The sequence below is a fragment of the Rhincodon typus genome, chromosome 39, assembly GCF_021869965.1.
Source record: "Rhincodon typus isolate 14 chromosome 39, sRhiTyp1.1, whole genome shotgun sequence".
NCBI lineage: Eukaryota > Metazoa > Chordata > Chondrichthyes > Orectolobiformes > Rhincodontidae > Rhincodon > Rhincodon typus.
The window spans coordinates 16,405,479-16,426,082 of record NC_063370.1 but is presented as its reverse complement, the minus strand read 5'-3'; the positions used below and the strand labels follow the sequence as shown (position 1 = coordinate 16,426,082).

General features: G+C 42.7%; 1 long non-coding RNA gene across 1 annotated transcript; it reads left to right on the top strand.

The window, feature by feature from the left end:
* The first annotated feature begins 254 nt into the window (after window positions 1–254).
* On the top strand, window positions 255–19,745 carry LOC125487319. Its single transcript, XR_007265810.1, has 3 exons — window positions 255–317; window positions 15,840–16,443; window positions 19,264–19,745. It is a non-coding gene; the product is annotated as an uncharacterized LOC125487319 (long non-coding RNA).
* The last annotated feature ends 859 nt before the right edge of the window (window positions 19,746–20,604 follow it).

Here is a 20,604-nt window from a genome sequence, read left to right as displayed (position 1 = left end):
TTAGGGTAAGGTTTGGGGTGTAGGAGGGGTGGTGAAGAGTGGGGCGGAGCTCTCCTCACTCTGAACCCTGCATAACTGGAGTCGACAAGGAACCCACAGACTGACAGACCGAGTGTCCAATGAACGGTTATGATCTGCACCTGGCCCCGTCCTTCCATGCGTCATTTAACTGACAGATCAGCCCAATCAGGTAGACGTTTGTTAGTGGATGAACCAATGGGATGCGAAAGAGGCGGGGTTTTTCTATGGGGTGGGACTCTGAGGGATGCCGGGAGGAAGGAGTTGGATAAGGAATTAAAAATCTGCTTTGATATTAGGTAGGACTTCTGTGAGAATACTTAACTCGAGTTATAATCATAGCAAGGAAGGCTTAAATGAGTGTGTGCTTTTTAAAAGATGCTCTGGAGTAAAAGGCAATTTAATTCTAAAATGAAGAAAAATCTTTCCTTGTGTTGATTTCCGGTTGAATTTTCTCACTCTTTTTGTAAGTGTAACTGAGAACTCTAAACTCAAGTTGTCACTGCCTTAAAACATATTGAGGTTTGTTCATTTGTCAATGGGTGTTTGTTAAAACAAGCATCTATCTTACGAAGAAAGACAGTTTATTCTCCCAATATCTTTCACAACTTTAGATTGTTCCACATGCTCCACAGCTAAGGAGGTATCTTTGAAGTCAGCTGACTGTTCTAATGTAGTAAATGTGCAAGTCAGTTTACACCTTTCTTGCTATTCCCCACATAACAGGGTCTCAGTGCCACGCTGTAGTCAAGGAAAGTGTAGAGTTCAGGCCAGCTGCTGTTGCAATGGGGAAATAGAGAATATCTGGACAGTCTACCACTTGCACCTTCCCAAAATCCACAAACAGGACTGCCCTGACAAACCCACTATTTCAGCCATTTTCTACCGCAGACATCCACCCCCTCTGGGTGAAAACTTTCCTCAAATCCCTTCTAAACCTCCTGCCTTTCACCTTAAAATTATGCCCCCTTGTATTGACCCTTCAACAGAAGGGAACAGCTGGTTTCTCTTCACCTTGTCCATGCCCCTCATAATCACAAGTATCTCTGTCAGGATCTCCCCCTCAATCTTCTCTGTTCTAAAGCTAACAACCCAAGCTTATTCAGCCTTTCTTCAGAGCTGAAATATTCAATCCCACGCCAAGCTGGTGAATCTCCTCTGCATGCCCTCCAGTGCGCTGGCGTGGATTGGGAATGGACAACCAGGGGACAGGTTGACTAATTTGACACTGATTTCAGCAGGAATTTCTTCATTGAGGAGATAGTAAATCTTTGGAATTCACTGACCCAGAGGACTGTGGAAACTCAGTCATCGAGAATGTTCATGACAGAGCTTGATTGATTTCTACACCGATTATCAAAGGATACATGGATAGTTTTGGAAAATGGTGTTGTGGTAGAAGATCATCTACATTTTAGTTTAATGGTGAACCAGACTGGAGGGGCTGAGAGCCTACCCCTGCTTCTGTATTGTCCACAGCTATGAGGTTTGGTTTCCCAATCAAGGTTTCATATTGCAGGTAGTGTATGAAATATGCTTTTTTTTCTGTCCAAAGACCATCACAACCTTGCCTTCAATACCTGATTGTAGAAAATCTTGGCGTCGAGGTACATGCAAACACTCTGTTCACAGAAACTGATGAGGTGTTAATTCAGTTGGCCAAACACCCAGTGCTAGTTGGTAATTCCACCACCCATGTTCATGGGTATGGGCTCCGTGCTTCCTGCAGCCCATGCAGGGGCGATAAGCTCATGTACTTCACCCTGCTTTAAGTTCAATGACAATCTGTCTGGAGGATTTCAGTGTAATGATCCAACTGGATAATCTTGCAGATCCCATGACATTTTGCAGTTGATCCCATGTCCCCCACTTCCTTCAAGACCACAGTGTAACAAACCATCCAACACAGGACCTCCACTGCATATTTTGCTAACCAGATCATAGAATCATGCAAAAGAGGCCCTTCAGCCCATCGAGTCTGCACCAACATATGAAAAACATCCGACCTTCAACCTAATTCCATTTACCTGCACTTGGCCATAACTTTGAATGTTATGATGTGCCAAGTGCTCATCCAGGTACTTTTTAAAGGTCAGCCTCAGAAAGCAATTTGCCTCTACCACCCTCCCAGGCAGCACATTCCAGTCTGTCACCACCCTCTGGGTAAAAAACCTTTTCCTCACATTACCCCTAGCCAACAGTAGGGAGGAGCAATTTGACAAGAGCAATGTTGTCCAATGCTAGAATTTCCAGACATATGCAGTGAACTGGTTCACAAGATTGGAAGTAATTCAAGGTTTCTCAATACCTGTTACTATTTCAGGGGGCATTTTTACAATCCTTTACATAAGGTCATATCTTTCGATTCTGGTGTTGCTGTGATACTGTAATAAGGACATTGTAAATAAAATTTACCACTTTGTAAAGCCTGTGCAAAGCAGTGAATTATGTAAAGAGCAGCGAGTGGGAGTGATTGAGGGAAGTCTTATCTCTTTCTCTCTGTGCATTCTTTATCACAAGATGATGATTTTTTTTATTCCCTGCTACTACTTTGAAGGATTTTGCTGGATGTAATTCTACGGATGACAGCAGCCCATGACTACCTTGCTAATTGGTTGTTTGACCTTGGAATGTGTCATACCATAGATTAGTCTTGCCCTATTATATGTGACTGCAACCATACAACTCATTCTCACTCACAAACCCACTCCGTATTCACACATGCAGTCACACATACTTCTGCATACATCCACACATCATTTTATACGTACACACTCATTTACATGTACATTCTCACGTGCGTGCCCCCACTCTCTTGCACACGCTTGTCTGTAGACTTGTGCATACTCTCACATGCATGTAGCCGTACACTGTCACGTACATGCAAGCCCTGCCCCTGTACCAGCTCCTCGATATTGAAGTACAATACATGTAAGCAAATAATTAAGTGAAAGTGTAGGGAGGTAAAGGCTCCGACACAAATTAATGAACATTATTAAACCTCTGGAGATGTTCAGGGAGGCCAATGGCCATGTGAAACGGTGAAGGAAAGGCATCAGGAGGAGATTCCATGCTTTGTTCTGTGATATTTTCAATGATGGGAGTGATAGTGGTGAGGCAGCCCTCTGATGTGGGAGGTGGGGGCCAATTAAACAAATGAATTGTTACTCCCACCAACCACCAACCTTTACTGATGTAGGCTCTTGACTCATGCAGAGAGTCTGCCAGGTAAATGGAGGCAGCTGTCCATTGTATTTGTGAAAAGTGTCTTTGATAACGGCTATCAATTGCCCACCAAAGTGTCCCCTGAGTGGCAAAGCTCCGCACCCCACTTCAAGGATTCAGTGCTACCTGAGGGCCACCATCCTACTATCCCACCAGCATCCACATCCAGAAGATCATCAGATGCCATTTCCACCACCTCCAGCAAGATGCCACCACCAGACACATATTCCCCTCCCCTCCCTTGTCTGCCTTCCGCAGGGACTGTTCACTCCGGGACACTTCGGTCCACACTCCGTTCACCTCCAACACCTCCCTACAGCCCTACGGCACCTTCCCCTGTAACCGGCAAAGGTGCAACACCTGCCCATTTACCTCCTCCCTCCCCAGTATCCAAGGGCCCAAACATACCTTCCAGGTGAAGCAACACTTCACCTACACTTCCAAGAATCTTGTCTACTGCATTCGCTGCTCACAATGTGGTCTCCTCTACATTGGGGAAACGAATGTTGACTTGGCGACCGCTTCGCAGAACATCTACGTTCTACTCACAAAAAAGACCCTAAACTACCTGTTGCCTGCCACTTCAATGCACCACCTTGCTTCCTGGCCAACATCTCTGTCTCTGGCTTGCTGCAGTGTTCCAGTGAAGCCCAATGCAAGCTGGAGAAACAACACCTCATTTTCCGCTTGGGGACCCTACAGCCCAGTTCTGGATTCAATATTGAGTTCAATAATTTTAGGGCCTAAACTCTCCCATGTCCCAGTCCCCCACCCCACACACCAGGCCTTGTTACCACATAGCCTGCCACTACACACCCGCTGTTGTTAGTCACTAACAGTCCCCATTAACAACTATTCAGCCTCCCAGCCTAATCGTTAGCAACTCCTTTGTCTGTCCAACTGTCTTTCTCTCTCTCTGGGCTCTATTCTATTGTTTACTCCCTACCCTACGCGCCTCCCTATTTTCTGCAAATAAACTGACATTTTCCCAGCCACCATCAGTTCTGAGGAAGGGTCACCTGACCCAAAACGTTAACTCTGTTTTCTCCTCCACAGATGCTGCCAGACCTGCTGAGCTTTTCCAGCAACTTTGTTTTTGTTCCTGATTTACAGCATCCGCAGTTCTTTTGGTTTTTATTTAGGTTTTAGGGCCTGCCTGCCTGGTTCTGCTACAGCAAATGCCCTAATTCCTGAGGGTTTCTCAATGTGGGGGAGCCCTCTTTGTCTCCCTACAATCACCATTGAATGGCTGGTCCCTGATGTTGCGACCTGCTCTGAGAGGTCAGATGGCCTCTTAATTGGTGCCCACCAGATTACATTCCTGCCTACTGGAATACAATCTTGCCCAGAATATAATCCTGCCTGGGATAAATACTCACCCACAGCTTCTGCCTTTACTACCCGTTCTTCTCACCCCCTAGTGCCCCTCACCCCCCAGCCTCGCCCTGTTCCTCACCCCCATTTCCCCTTCACCCTCTATCTCCTTCTTCCCTTTGCCCTTGATTCCCCCCTCATTCCCAGCCCATGTAATTAGCCATTCTTCCTGTGGACTGTCGTGGTCAGCAGAGGTCAGGTACTACTCTGGTTCACGCAGTGGCTAGGTCCATCTTGGCATTATGTATAATTGCTCCATTAGTCACTCAGTTATAATGGTTATTGGATTTCAGCATTAGCCCCACTGTCTCACTGCAAAGAGCAGCTTGAACAGATCCTATTCCTTGCATTATTCTGCTTCACGGTGAATTCAATAACTCAGTGTGGAGGTGGGGGTGCGAGGGAGGGAGACAATATTCTTTGTTGATGATACTTTGGGAAGTGACAGAGGAAGACAGGGCTTGTGTAATCTTCCATGTGCTGGGCAGTGCAGCTGTGCCTGGTAGTGAAGAGGTTGCTGTCATCAAGGGGATTGTTTAAACCTGATGTTGCCTTCCTGCAAAGCAAATAATCTGTTTACTGTGTAACATTTTTTTGTTCAGTTATCAAGAGAATTCTCCCAACAGGAAATGAAACAGAAATAATAGTAACTGTGTGTTTTAGACACAATGCAAATTTAACCATTTCAGGACTGCAACAGTGTACAGCCTGCTCAAAGGTGAGAGTGTTCAGTAGAAAACAACTTCCCACTAGTCCTGTATTCAACCAGGGATGTCCAGTTCATGAAATGAGCTAAAGTTAAAACAGAAGATGATTATTCGACATGCACTGGGTCACGCAGAATGTTTAAAAAAAAGAGTTTGAAGTGAGATTATTGACCTAAAATTTTACCAGACCCTGGATGGCAGGACTAGATGTTGGGCAGATGGGTAGCAAAACAGGGAACCATTTCAGGTGACACCCTACCACAGTTTTGGGCTGTAAGGGCAATCAGGTGTATAATTTTAGCCTTGAATGTTATACTCAATCCCGGAGTGGGATGTGGACACGTGCAATCCATTGACTGTGATATTGGGGTGGTGCTGGTCAGTTGAAACTTGTCAGATTGAGAATGATGACTTTTGATGAAAAAGGCTAATTTGGGATATGACAGGAAATTGGGCATGAGGTGCAGATCAGCTGTTGACAGGCAGAGCTCAAGGGGGCCTGAATGGCCTCTTGTTGTTGGATTGTTCCTCAGGTAGTGATATTAGGTAGGACGCTGCTCCAGAGATGCAGAGTGTCATTCTTTGGTGGTGATCAAGTTAGACTTAGTTGGGAAGCCTTTGTGATCATCTAGACTATTTTATTCTAATATCTGTGAGCAAGATGTGTGGCAGGACTTATGCTGCTTAAAAGGGTCAAATTTCACCTGATGAACACTACTGAAAATGGCAGAGATTGCAAACAGTTTGAACATGAGCCATGTCAGAAGCCATGGACAGTCTAACAATTTTTAACTCAATCTTGTGAAAATTTCCTGGGTAGTTTCAGATGGCGAATTGCCGTATGTTGGAAACGCAAAGGCACAGTGACTCCAGACTAGGTTTTTTGACTCCAGGAGTCACAAATGGGACAATGATGTCCTAGCCATCCTGACCTGGATGTATAGCAGCTGTTCCTTCATCTGTTATTCAGTCAGAAAATTTCCTACCTAATGGCGCTAAGTACAAGAATGATAAGCATGTATTAAACACTTGTCAGGCTCAATTGGAATATTGTGTGTCCAGTTCTGGGCACCATGCTTTAGGAAGGATGTGAGGGAATTGGAAGGGGTGCAGTAAACATTCACAAAATTAGTTCCAGGGATGAGAATCTTCAGTTATGAGGATAGATTGGAGAAGTTGGCTTTCATTTTTGGCTTTCATTAGCAGGGGAATTGAGTTTAAGAGTCGTGAAGTTATGCTGCAGCTCTATAAAACTCTGGTTAGACCACAAGTGGAATATTATGTTCAGTTCTGGTCACCTCATTATAAGAAGATGTGGAAGCTTTAGAGAGGGTGCAGAGGAGATTTACCAGGATGCTGCCTGGACGAGAGGGCAGGTCTTATGAGGAAAGGTTGAGGGAGCTAGGGCTTTTTTCATTGGAGCGAAGAAGGATGAGAAGTGACTTGATAGAGGTGTACAAGATGATGAGAGGCTTAGATAGAGTGGATAGTCAGAGACTTTTTCCCAGGGCGGAAATGACTATTATGAGGGGGCATAATTTTAGGGTGATTGGAGGAAGGTATAGGGAAGATGTCAAAGGTAGATTCTTCACACAGAGAGTGCTGGGTGTGTGGAATGCGCTGCCAGCAGTGGTAGTGGAGTCAGATACTTTAGAGACTTTTAAGCGACTCTTGGATAGGCACATGGATGATAGTAAAATGTAGGGTATGCAGGGTAGATTGATCTTAGTAGGATAATAGGTCGGCACAACATTGTGGGCCGAAGGGGCTGTACTGTGCTGTACAGTTCTATGTTCTATGTTCTAAGTTGGGATTGCTTTCCTTGGAGAAGTGAAGGCTGAGAGGAGAACTGATTGAAGTTTTCAAAATCATGAGGGATCTGTACAGAGTAGAGAGGGAGAAACTGTTCCCATTGGTGGAAGGATTGAGAATGAGAGAGCACAAATTTCTCGTAACTGGCAAAATAAGCAGGGGAGACTTGAGGAGAAGTGTTTTCAGACAGGAAGTAGTTAGAATGGAATGCACTGCCTGAGAGCATAGCAGAGGAAGATTCAGTCAAGGCATTGAAGAGGGAATTTGATTATTATCTGAAGAAGAACAATGTGTGGGTCATGTAGAGAAGGGCAGGCATGGTTCTAGATGTTTTGCATATTCTGAGAGCCAGCACAGATATGATGGGATGATGGGCCAAGCGACTCTCAGTGCTGTAACTGATTTTGGAAATGCCCATCAGTAATCTGTAACTATTCATTAATCAGTAAAGAAAGGGCTTATAAAAATGCAAAGAGCAGTACAAATCCCACAGAATGGGACAAATACAAAGACCAACAAAGGAACACAAAGCAGCTTATAAGAGCGGCTAAAAAGGATAATGAAAGGGAACTTGCAAGGGACGTGTAAGAAAATAAGAAATTTTACAGTGATGTAAAAGGAAAGTAGCTGATTAAGAGTACTATTGGCCCACTGAAGGGTGAGAGTGGAGATATTGTCAATGACCATGGGCAAATGGCAGACATGCTGAGCAATTATTTTGCTTCAGTATTCACAGCAGAAAAGCAGGATAACTTGCCGGGTGTCTCAAATTAACAGATGATCAGGGATGGGGTCTAAATAAAATTTGCCTAAGTAAATCATCAAACTAGCCATTTACACAGCAACTAGAACTTGCTCAAAGGTAGAAGACAGAGTGTGGTGGTGGAGGGTTGCTTTTCAGACTGGAGACCTGTGACCAGCGGCGTGCCACAAGGATTGGTGCTGGGTCCACTGCTTTTTGTCATTCATAGGAATGATTTGAATGTGAACATAAGAGGTATGGTTAGTAAGTTTGCAGATGACACCAAAATTGGATGTGTAGTGGACAGTGAAGAAGGTTACCTAAGAGTACAATGGGAACTTGATCAGATGGGCCAATGGGCCGAGGAGTGGCAAATGGAGTTTAATTTAGATAAATGTGATGTGCTGGATTTTGGGAAAGGCAAATAAGGGCAGAACTTATACACTTAATAGTAAGGTCCTGGGAATGTTGCTGAACAAAGAGACCTTGGAGTGCAGGTTCATAGTTCCTTGAAAGTAGAATCGCAAATCGATAGGATAGTGAAGAAGGTGTTTGGAATGCTTGCCTTTATTAGTCAGTGCATTGAGTATAGGAGTTAGGAGGTCATGTTATGGCTGTACAGGACATTTGGATAACTGCATTCAATTCTGGTCTCGCTGCTAAAGGAAGGATGTTGTGAAACTTGAAAGAGTTCAGAAAAGATTTGCAACGATATTGCCAGGGCTGCAGGGTTTGAGTTATAGGCAGGGGCTGAATAGGCTGGGGCTATTTTCCCTGGAGCGTCACAGGCTGAGGGGTGACCTTATAGAGGTTTATAAAATCATGAGGGGCATGGATATGGTGAAGAGTCCAAAACTAGAGGGCATAGGTTTAAGGTGAGAGAGGAAAAATTTAAAAGGAACCCAAGGGGCAACTTTTTCACGCAGAGGGTGGTGCGTGTATGGAATGAGCTGCCAGAGGAAGTGGTGGAGGTGGCTACAATTACAACATTTATAAAGCATCTGGATGGGTATATGAATAGGAAGGGATTAGAGGGATGTGGGCCAAATGCTGGCAAGGGGAGGTCATGTCTGACAAATCTGCTAGAATTCTTTGAGGAAGCAACGAGCAGGGTAGACCAAGAAGAGCCAATGGATGTTATCTACCTGGACTTCAAGAAGGCCTGAAATAAGGTGCCACACAGGAGGCTGCCAAGCGCCCACAGTGTTACAGGCAAGATGCTAGCATGGATAAAAGATTGGCTGTCTGGCAGAAAGCAGAGAGTGGAGATAAAGGGGTCTTCCTCAGGATGGCATGGTGACAAGTGGTGTTCCACCAGGGTCAGTGCTGGACCACAACTTTTCACTTTGTACATTAATGATCTAGATGAAGGAACTGTAGGCATTCTGGCTAAGTTTGCAGACAATACAAAGATAGGTGGATGGACAGGTGGTATTGAGGAGGTGACGAGGCTGTAGAAGGATTTGGACAGGTTAGGAGAGTGGGAGAAGAAGTGGCAGATGGAGTACAATGTGGGAAAGTGTGAGGCCATGCACTTTGGTAAGAAGAATAAAAGCATGGACTGTTTTCTAAATGGGGAGAAAATTCAGAAGTCTGAAGTGCAAAGAGACTTGGGAGTTTTAGTCCAGGATTCTCTCAAGGTAAACGTGCAGGTTGAGTCAGTAGTCAGGAAGGCAAATGCAGTGTTGGCATTTATTTTGAGAGGACTTGAATATAAAAGCAGGGATGTACTACTGAGGCTTTATAACGCTCTGGTCAAGCCACTTTGGAGTATTGTGTGCAGTTTTGGGCCCCATATCTCAGGAAGGATGTGCTGGCCCTGGAGCAGGTTCAGAGGAGGTTCATGAGAATGGTCCCAGGAATGGAAAGCTTAACATATGAGGAACATTTGAGGACTCTGCATCTGTACTTGATGGAATTTAGAAGGATGAGGGGGAATCTAATTGAAACTTTCAGAATACTGAATGGCCTGGACAAAATGGATGTTGGGAAGATGCTTCCATTGGTAAGAGAGTCTAGGACCCAAGGGCACAGCCTTAGAGTAAAGGGAAGACCTTTTAGAGTGGAGATAAGGAGAGACTTCTTTAGCCAGAGAGTGGTGAATCTATAGAATTCACTGCCACAGAAGGCTGTGGAGGCCAGGTCATTGAGTACATTTAAGACTGAGATAGATAGATTCTTGATTATCAAGGGGATCAAGGGTTACAGAGAGAAAGCAGGAGAATGGGGTTGAGGAACTTATGATTGAATGGTGGAGCAGACTCGATGGGCCGAATGGCCTAATTTCTGCTCCTATGTCTTATGGTCTTAAATGGAACTAGATTTATCTAAGATATCTGGTCGGCATGGACGAGTTGGACCGAAGAGTCTGTTTCTGTGCTGTACGTCTCGATGTCTCTGTGACTGTTATAATGGAGAAATTACTGGAACAGAAGAGTGAGAAATCCCCAGGACCTGATGGTTTCCATCCATGGGTGTTAAAGGAGATAGGAGAGCATATTGCTCTCACTATAATCTTGCAGAGTTCTCTGGTTTCAAGAGTAGTACCTCTGCTCTTTATAAAAAGGGTGACAGAGCAAAACTAGAGAATTACAGGTCAGTTAGCCTAACAACCGTAGTGGGGAAATTGTTGAAGTCTACAATCAAGGATAGGGTAACTGATCACCTCAAAAAATTTCAGTTGATCAGGGAGAGTCAGCATGGATTCATAAAGGATAGGTCATGCCTGACAAAACTCATAGAGTCTTTTGAAGAGGTGAGAGAGATGATGGAAGAGGTAAGTTGATGGATATTGTTTATTTGGACTTCCAGAAGGGTTTTGATAAAGTCCTACACAAGAGACTGTTAGCTAAGGTGGAAGCCCATGGAATCAAGGGAAAATTACTGACATGGATAGGAAATTGGTTGAGTCACAGGAAACAGAGTTGGACTGATGGGTAAGTACTCAAATTGGCAGGACATGACTAGTGCTGACACACAAGGATCTGTGTTGGGATCACAATTATTCACAATATTCACTAAAGACTTAGACAATGGCATAAAAATTCAAATATCCAGATTTGCTGACCACACAAAATTGGGCTGCATTGTAGACAGTGTTGCTGACAACATAAAAGTACAACAGAGTATTGATAGAACAGGTGAATTGGCAAAGCTGTATTTTAATATAAACAAGTATGAAGTTATCCATTTCAGCCTGAAAATGATAAATCAAGGTATTTTTTTGAAGGCACAAAGTTAAATACAGTGGATGTCCAATGAAATTTGGGGGTTCAGATGCAGAAAGTAGTTAAGAAGTCTAAAGGAATGCTGGCTTTCATAGCTAAAGAACTGGAGTATAAGAATGCAGATGTTATGCTGTCGTTATACAAAACCCTAGTTAGACCCAGTACTGTGAACAGATCTGGGCACCACACCTTAGGATGGATGCTTTGGCCCTGGACAGAATTCCCTACAGGCTTACAAGGATGATACTTGGGCTTAAGGAGTTAAGTTATGAGGAGAGATTAGTCAAATTAGACCATTATTCTCTAGAATTTAGAAGGTTAGGGGGTTATCTATTTGAGGTCTTTAGGATATTAACAGGGAAAGACAGGGTGGATAAAGATAAACTATTTTCACTGGGTTGAACATTTGAGAACCAGGGCACAGACTAAGAATTAGGGCCAGGCCATTCAGGAGAGATGTTAGAAAGTATTTCTACACACAAAGAGTAGTGGAGTTTTGGAACTCTCTTCCTCAACAGCAGTCAATGCTAATTCAATTGTTGAATTTAGACAAATAGACAAATTCTTATTAAGCAAGAGCTTGAAGGGATATGGGTCCAAAGCAGACATTTAGAGTTATGCCACAGATCAGTCATGATCTTGTTGAATAGTGGAGCAGGCTCGAGGGGCTGATTGACCTACTCTTGTCTCTGTAATTTTCTTGAGAGCAATTACAAGCTCATGCCTACTGGGACCTACGATAACCTACACTAAAATTTTATTGCTCAAATTCATTTCCGCTAAGATCCTTTGAGGCAGCATCAAGGCAGACTGTCATTACCACAGTCTGGGCAGAATTGGAGGCTCGAGCTTAGTGTCTTGCCCACAGTGGTTTCAAGATCTCTGCATTTTTTGCTTGAAGGAAAAACTTGCATATTTCATAACTTTGGGAGATCCCAAGGCACTTTACAGCCAATAAGTAATCCTGTAATGCTGTCAATATGAGGGGAAATGCAGCAGCGAGTTTACACACAGTAAGTTTTCATATTTAGACTGTGATAATGAGAAGGTAATCTAGTTTACTAATATTGGCCAAGGGAAAAATATAGGAAATCACACATCCAATTCATCTTCAAAATAATGAAATGGGATCTTTTTGAGAGGGCAGTCAGGATCTCATTTTAGCAACCAGTCAGAAAGACTGAGCCTCTGATAGTGCTGTATTCCAGCGGATTCTTCATGGTCATTAGAGAAGACAGAAGGGGCATTTGTTTAAGATGTTGCCTCCAAGGTGCACCTCTGCACTGCTGTGCCTCTGGAATGCTGCACCTTGGCAATATATTGCCTTGGCAGTACATTTTGAAGAGCATCAGGCTATATCCAGGGAGTAACGTAGGTGGCAATCTTCACTATAGGATGGCAATATCCATGGCGAGACTTGAGGGCATGCATTAGAATTTCAAAATAGGATCACAGGAAACGAGTGGTTTTGCAGAAAATGGAGGTCTTTGAGTGGCTGAGATTGTGGGCTACAAAGTCTTTGGGTGAAATGGAACTTGTTAAAGCTTGTAGGATGTTTGGATGATCACAGCTGCACCAACTCTTAAGCACAACATCATCCAGGACAAAGCCAGCATGATGAGTCCCTGTCTACCAACTTTTAAGTTCAGTCCCTTCTCCACTCACAGCAGTATGTCACATCTACAAGATGCACTGTCATAACTCGCCAAGGCTCCTCAAAATGACTACTGTGTCTAGCAGGACAAGGGCAGCAGATACATGGGAAAACTACCATCTGCCTTCCCTACCACCCAATCACCAACCTGATTTGGAAATTTTGTCACCGTTCCATCACTGACGGTAGGTCAAAATCCTGGAATTCTCTCCCTAAGGGCATTGCAGGTCTACCTACAGCACACGGACTGCAGTGGCTCAAGAAGGCAGCTCACCACCACCTTCTCCAGGGCGATTAGGGATGGGCAATAAATACTGGCCTAGCCAGTAATGCTCACGGGTTGGAAGGCTGAAGAAAATGGCTTTAAGGGAGCCAAAGCAGGAAGAATGTTAAGATTGGATAGCAGATCGTTTGTTGAGCTCCCACAGCCTCACATTTGGTTGGAGGTACACCTTAAGGTTGATGCGAGTGGTGTAGGTTAGAGCTGGAGGGGAAGATTTTGATTTTGCACACATCTAGATGCTGGTATGCATATGAGATGCATCCTTACCAATGTACATACCAAAAATCAAAACTTTCCCCTCATTTGCATCTTAAAGTCAATTATGCGTCAGTTAGTAAATTCAGCTATGTACTTTTCCCCTTTATTATTTAATCATATGTCAGTTGGAGACAGCCTGTCATGATTTTGTTTTTTGTTTGTGATGCAGAAGTAGAAGAAGTAATATATTTAAAATTACCATCTGTTGTTTTTGTTGTATTTTGGAACAATACAATGAAAAATATTGATTTTTCAGACATTGAAATAAGGCAATGTAAATGTTTAATAATGAATAACCACACAGACCATTTCCGGTTATTTGGGAGTATGCAAGTTCTTTTATCTGAGAGAGTGTTGTTGAAGGAACTGTCAGGTCTCTCCTGCCAACCACACTTCGCAGAATAAGTATTCCACACTTGAGCTGTTGGGTTAAGGAGGTGAATTTCAGGAAGGCAGCTGATTGGGCCAAATCTTGTTGCGATTGTGTGCACTTTTTAGGTGCCTTCCTGCGTTTTTGTTTATACTGTAACCGGCATGCAGTGGGAGCAACAATGTAACAGGGACCTTGGTCAATGTTGGAATGTTCAATATCCCAGAACAAGTGGGACAGGAGGTGAAAGGTTGAGGAAAGGAGGATTGAGAGGAGAGATGTAGACAGAGAGGCGGGCCACATCTACACTTATCCTATTGCCATCATAATTAATGTAGGTCAAATTCAACACAGTGTTTGAAAGGGAAACATGTGAAAGAGCTGCTGAGATTCTAGCATTAGGTAGGTCTGACAGGGTAAAAATGACAAACAGGAGGCTGGAAGAACACAGCAAGCCAGGCAGAATCTGGAGGAAAGGACCAGTCAATGTTTTGGGTGTTACCCTTCTTCAGTCCTGAGGTGATTTAAGATGGTTGGTAGAAGGTTTAGAGGAGGCATGTGGAAAATTGTTTTCACCTAGAAGCTGGTCAGTATCTGGAATTCGCCTCCCAATTTGGAAGTTGGGGCAGAAACCCTCACCTCATATAAAATGGATCTGGATCTGACTCTGAAGTGCTAGTAAGTGGGATTAGAATGGGCTGCTAGTTTGTTCAACCAGTATAGACATGATGGGGGGTAAATGGCCTTTTCTGTACTATAACTTTTCAGTGTTCCTCTTCTTCAGTGGGAAATATCAACCAGTTAGTGTACCTAACTGCAAGTAATATGGGGCCAGAGCTTGTGGCTTGCTTTGGGCAACACAGAATGGCCAGAGAAAAGCTCACCTGGAATATGACAAAGCTGACTGTGCAGCACTGAATTATCAGCCTAGATTATTGTACTTAAGTCTTGAGAGTGAGACTTGAACCCAGAACGTTATAACTTGGATTTGAAATCCACTGAGCAACGGCTGATACCCAAGAAACATGTTTTAATGAGGTTACGTGCGGACGTAATGGAAAACAGCGTGCTTGTAATTTATCCCAGGGTATGAAATAATTTGTTGCTGGATTCTGCAAGATGTTTGACTTGCAGAAGAGTTTGTTGACCAGTGTTAGACAATGTTGCCAATTGAATATTTTGGCGAGTGTTACTTGAAAGGTTTTTCTGACTTTATGCTTATAACAGTTGTTGGGAAACTAGAAAGTTGGCAGTAGCTCTTTTGTATAAATTTGTGTATCCCACATGGTGATGCTCAGAATTGAAATAAAAAGAGCACATAAAATCAGTAGTCTGATGCTCTGTGCAATGAATCAGTGCTCCTCTGAGTTGAACAACACTCGGAAGAAGTGCTGTGGGTGGCAAAGGCACAGAATGCATTCTAGACGGGGGAGTTCAATGTCCATTAACAAGAGTGGCCTGACAGCACCATTGCTGACCGAATCCTTAAGGTCATAACTACTAGACTAGGTCTGTGGCAGGTGGCCCGCCTATCATCCCTATCCTCCTCGCCAATCTGCTTGTTGCAGATGCATCAGTCCATGAGAGTATCAGTAGGAATGACCACAGCACGGTCCTTGAGGAGGCAAAGTCCCCTCCGGATTGCACATTTCAACTTTTTTAAGCTCCAATTGCCTCACTCTCGATCTTTTGCTCTCCTCCCTCATTCTGACTGAACTTGGAAACCACATGGTGCTGTAATATTGTGGACTTAGTCTTGACCTTGTCTGCATTTGTGTGCTAGTGTGTTCTGTAGCTAGACTTCTGGTAATGTGTTGCAAAATCATAGCGTCCTCTGTGGGATGGAGAAATTATTGATCTGAAACTTATTATTGGAATTAGGTTTCCAAATCAATATGAGCTTTGTTGTGTTCTGTTAGTCTAGAAAAACAGGAGAATAAACATGATCAAAAACTGTGACTTGAGTTAGAAGCCACCTCTAAAATTTATTAACGCCAAAGAGCAGGCAGTGATGGAAAATTAACACAGCAGATTTTATTTGATTGCAGAAATTTTAATTTGTCTTGCCTCAGAAACAAAACAAAGTGTCTGACTCTTTGCCAACTCTCCCAGCCTTGCTAAAACTGGATGAGTGCCCATTATACAAACTTAAAGGTTTTGTCTCTTCAGGTTGAAGACTCCAGCCTCTATCTTGATGTGTTGGAAAAAAACTGATGAATTTGGGCAGTGATTGCGGAACAATGACAAGTCAAAATACAGAAGTGAGATAGAGGGCTTGATGACATGGGCAATGAGAACAACTTCGGTAAAACTCAGAAAGAAAGGAGGAGAACACGCCCCCATCTACATCAATCGAACTGAGGTTGAGAGGGTGGAGACCATTAAGTTCCTCGGAGTGACAATAACTGACAACCTGTCTTGGACTCCCACATAGATACAATAGTCAAGAAGGCAGAACAATGCCTGTTCTTCCTCAGGCAGCTCAGGAAATTTGGCATGTCCACAAGAACCCTCACCAACCCCTCCGATGCACCATTGAAAGCATACCTTCCGGATGCATAACGGCCTGGTACGGCAACTGCTCTGCCCAGGATGATAAGAAACTACAGAAGGTGGTGTGCACAGCCCAGACCATCACTGAAGCCAACCTTCCATTTACGCAGTTCGTTGCCACGGAAAGGCTGTCAACATCATCAAAGACCTATCATAATGATCTCCTACAACCTTGTCTGTCAGGCAGAAGATACAGAAGCCTTAACGCATGCACCAGCAGGTTTGGGAACAGCTCCTTCTTGGCCATTATCAGACTGATGAATGGATTCTGTAGCCTCAAATAATGCTGATCTTGTTAATGCTGATCTCACCTAGCGCATGCCCTGTGCAATGTAACCTCTATGCCCCTGTTTAAGCTTTTTACAACCTTTGATCTGTACATCCTTTGCTTACTATGATCTGCCTGTACTGCTCATGAACAAAGCTTTTCACTGTACTTAAGTACACATGACAATAAATCAATCAAATAATGTTAGGCCCTTGCTACAGAGCCATTATCAACACCACTGCTTCCTCTGGGCAATGAAGATTTTTCTGCTATCAATTCTAATACCTCTCTTTGCATGTGCTCCATTGCTGCACTTTCCAGTTACACTTTAAAGTACTGCACCAGTGATCCTTAGAAATCAATGCTGTGACAACACCAAGACCTTGCATTCATACAGCATTAGAAACTGTACAAAGTTTTTCGTCAACATGCATAAGGGAAACAGACAGAACATCAGTAATGGAGAGATTGAGAGATCCAGAGACTTTAGCATAAAATCTTCTTGAGGGAATATAGATATTTTTCCCATAACATGATAGTTGCGTTCTTGTGTAACCTCGCGCAATAGAAAATTGCCATAGAAAATTGTGTTATTGGCAAATCACTATACCTGTACAGCAGAAAGTTTGCGTTATCCAAACAATGTCCACTTTCATCAATCGCATTACAGGCAATTCATATTAATGAAACAGGCGTTATGACAGAAATACCTGTACTGCACTGTTGGAGCTTTAGTCTTTTTGATGAGCTGTTAAACTGAGGCCCCATCTATTAATTGTATGAAGATGTTGGGGATCAGGGATTCAGTTACATAGATTCATACAGCATAGAAAAAGCCCTTTGGCCCATCGAGTCTGCACTGACATTCTATCACTGATGAAGAGTCATCTAGACTTGACATTAGCTTGCTCTCTCTCCATGGATACTGTCTGACCTGCGGTAATCTCCAGCATTTGTTGTTTTCAGCACTACCATTAATGGCGCGCTAATCCCAATTTCCTGCACTTGTCCCATATACTTGAATGTTATGATATTTGAAGTATTCATCCAAATATTTGTTAAAAGGTTGTAAGATTTCCAGCCTCCACCACCTTCCTAAGTAGTCCATTTCAGATTCCCACCATGCGCTGAGTGAAAAAGTTTTTTCCCCAAATCCCCTCTGAATCTCCTGCCCCTCATCCTAAACTGATGCCCTTTCATGATTGGCCCTTCAACCAAGGGGAATAGCTGCTCTCTATTCGCCCTGTCTATACCACTTACACACCTCAATTATGTCCTCCCCTTCTCTACTCTAAAGAAAACAATCCAACCCTATCTAGTTTCTCCTTATAGTCAATTTCTCCATCTCAGGCAACATCCTGGTGAACCTTCTCTGTACTTCCTCCAGTGCTATCGCATCCCTCCTGCAGTGAGGTGACCAGAGCTGCACACAGTATTCCAGCTGTGGCCTGACCAAAGCTCTTTACAATTCCAACGTTACCTCCTTGTTCTTATACTCTAAGCCACGACTGATGAAAGCAAATGTCCCATATGCCTTCTTAACTATCCTGTTCATGTGCTCTGCTGACTTCAGGGATCTGTGAATAATTACCACAGGATCCCTCTGCTCTTCTAAACTACCCAGTGTCCTGCCATTCATTAAATACTCCCACATCTTGTTTCTTCTTCTAAAGTACCACTGGTCTGCCCATCTGATCAACCTATCTATGTCTTTCTGTAACTTACAACTATCTGCTTCACTACAAACCACTCTACCAATCTTAGTGTCACCTGCAAATTTGCTTAATGCTCCCCCCACATTTTCATCTATATCATTTACGTATATAACAATTGTGCTGCTATAAAATGAAACGTACAGAAAATGTGGTGCCTAAGTTAGGAGGTACATGTTTGCAATGTGTACCTTAGTAAATAAAATCTTTACATAATCGTTTAAAGATTGGCTCCAGTTTTATCCTTTGCTGTTGGACTTTATCAGTGCTGACAAATACAGTTTGGTAGCTGTGAATTATAAAATGCCACTCACATTGTCTGTTGAGGTCAGTGACATTGGTTTGGATACCATTTTATAATGTGATGGATATCAATGGACTGTCAGGTATTTTTCAAAGAAACTGAATGCATGTCACCAGAAATATTTGACAATGAAAGAGATTTGAGTCATATGTTGGCTCTACATCATTTTGAAATACATAATCACCAATAACGTGAAAGTGGTTGTTATTTTATTAACCAGCATCCTTTCCTCTTGACAAATTTTTGGATAAGAGCACACAGTAGTTTCAATGGAGTTTAATCCTCCAGCTGTACACCTTAAAAATCATTCATGTCCCTGAAAAAGAGAATGTTATAGTAGACACTTTATCAAGAGGATATATGAAAGAAACTGGTTGCTGTGATGAAAATGGACTTAAACATGGTATGTTTAACATCAAATTATTACTACTGTTAATGTGATATAGAAATAGAGTTGAAAATAATTTTTGCTAGGTGACATGATTCACTGGGGTAATGCATTGGAAGTCAAGCCCCATCATTCTTGAAGTTGTCGCAGATGTGAAAGTTTGATTAAACCACCACATTGCCCAATTTAACCTAACTGTTCAATTAGGGTTACACACAACAGCTTTTTACCATGAACAAGAAGATCAATACTTTTTGCAATCAAACAGTTCTAAAAAATGGTGAGAAAGAAATATGAAAAGCTAATGTATAACTCTCTATAAGTTAAACTTTACCCCTTTTGAAATATTCCCAAACATATACCAACAGACACACAAAGAGACAAGACAAGACATAAATATCATGATTGGAAAAGGAACAAAGAAGTCGGTGAAGCTTAGTCCTGGCACTAGTGTGGATTGAAGCGTCCCCGTATATTGTTTTCCTTCAGCTCCTTCCAGTGTTTTGATGAGGACACGAGTTTGACGACAAACCAATTCTCAACTGTTTCATTTGCTGGCTGAAGATTCACCTTTTCTGGGTCTCTGAAGGGTCCTTTCAAAAAGGGAATTTACAGGGTGAGCAATAAAGAGTAATTAGCTACTCAGAATGTTTGTTTTATTTCTCTGCTCACAGAAGAAAGGGAACTGAATGGTTCTACTTGTATTATGCAAGCACACAGCTGTAGCCACTCACTCAGGAGCAAATCAAGAAGTTGTTACTATGCTGATTATTCCTGAACACATACACACAATTGATCCTGATTGAAAAACCAATTAAAAGTCTATCAGTGGGCAGAACTGTCTAGAATACAAGCGTATTTGCATGCGTGCGCGCATGCGCGCACACACACACACACACACACACACACAGCTGAGGTGTCTACCATTCTTCTCCACTGCTTGAAGGGGCAATGCTCCAAACGTTTGTGATTTTAAATAAACCCTGTTGGACTATGACCTGGTGTCGTCTGACTTCTAAACTTGAATAAGGCAACATTGTAGATACAACTCAAAATGAGTTCCAGTAGCTATGTTGTTTTTTAAAACCGTGACATCTTTTTCCACAGCCTTCTTGGTTGAAAACAATATTTTCCCATGTTTTAGTTCCACAGTCCAAAAAGGGAAAAAATGGTATTTACATGGAAAATGGAAATGCTTCTTAATGATACGTTTTCATTCATCTTTGGTGGGAGGTGTTATGACAGATGTGATTTATTTATGCTAATTTTTTTTTAAGAGTTTGAATATTCAAACTAGTGGCATATGGGTGCTGGTCTATTTTTGTGATGGGATTTAAAAATTAACCAGGTCAGTCTTTTCAGAACCCAGTATGTGTCCAAGTACAGGACCAAAGAACTCAAAATGTTGCAAGCACACATTTTCAGGGAAACTTCAAACAGGTAGAAACAACAAGATAAGTAGGGGATTGACTGAATAAAAATTGAAAGAACTGCAGATGTTGTAAATCAGGAACAAAAACAGAAATTGCTGGAAAAGCTGAGCAGGTCTGGCAGCATCTGTAAAGAAAAACATCAGAGTTAATGTTTCGAGACCAGTGAGGAAAGGTCCTGAAATGTTAACTCTGATTCTTATTCTTCACATATACTGCCAGACCTGCTGAGCTTTTCCAGCAACTTCTGTTTTTGTGTAGGGGATTGCCTACTTCTCT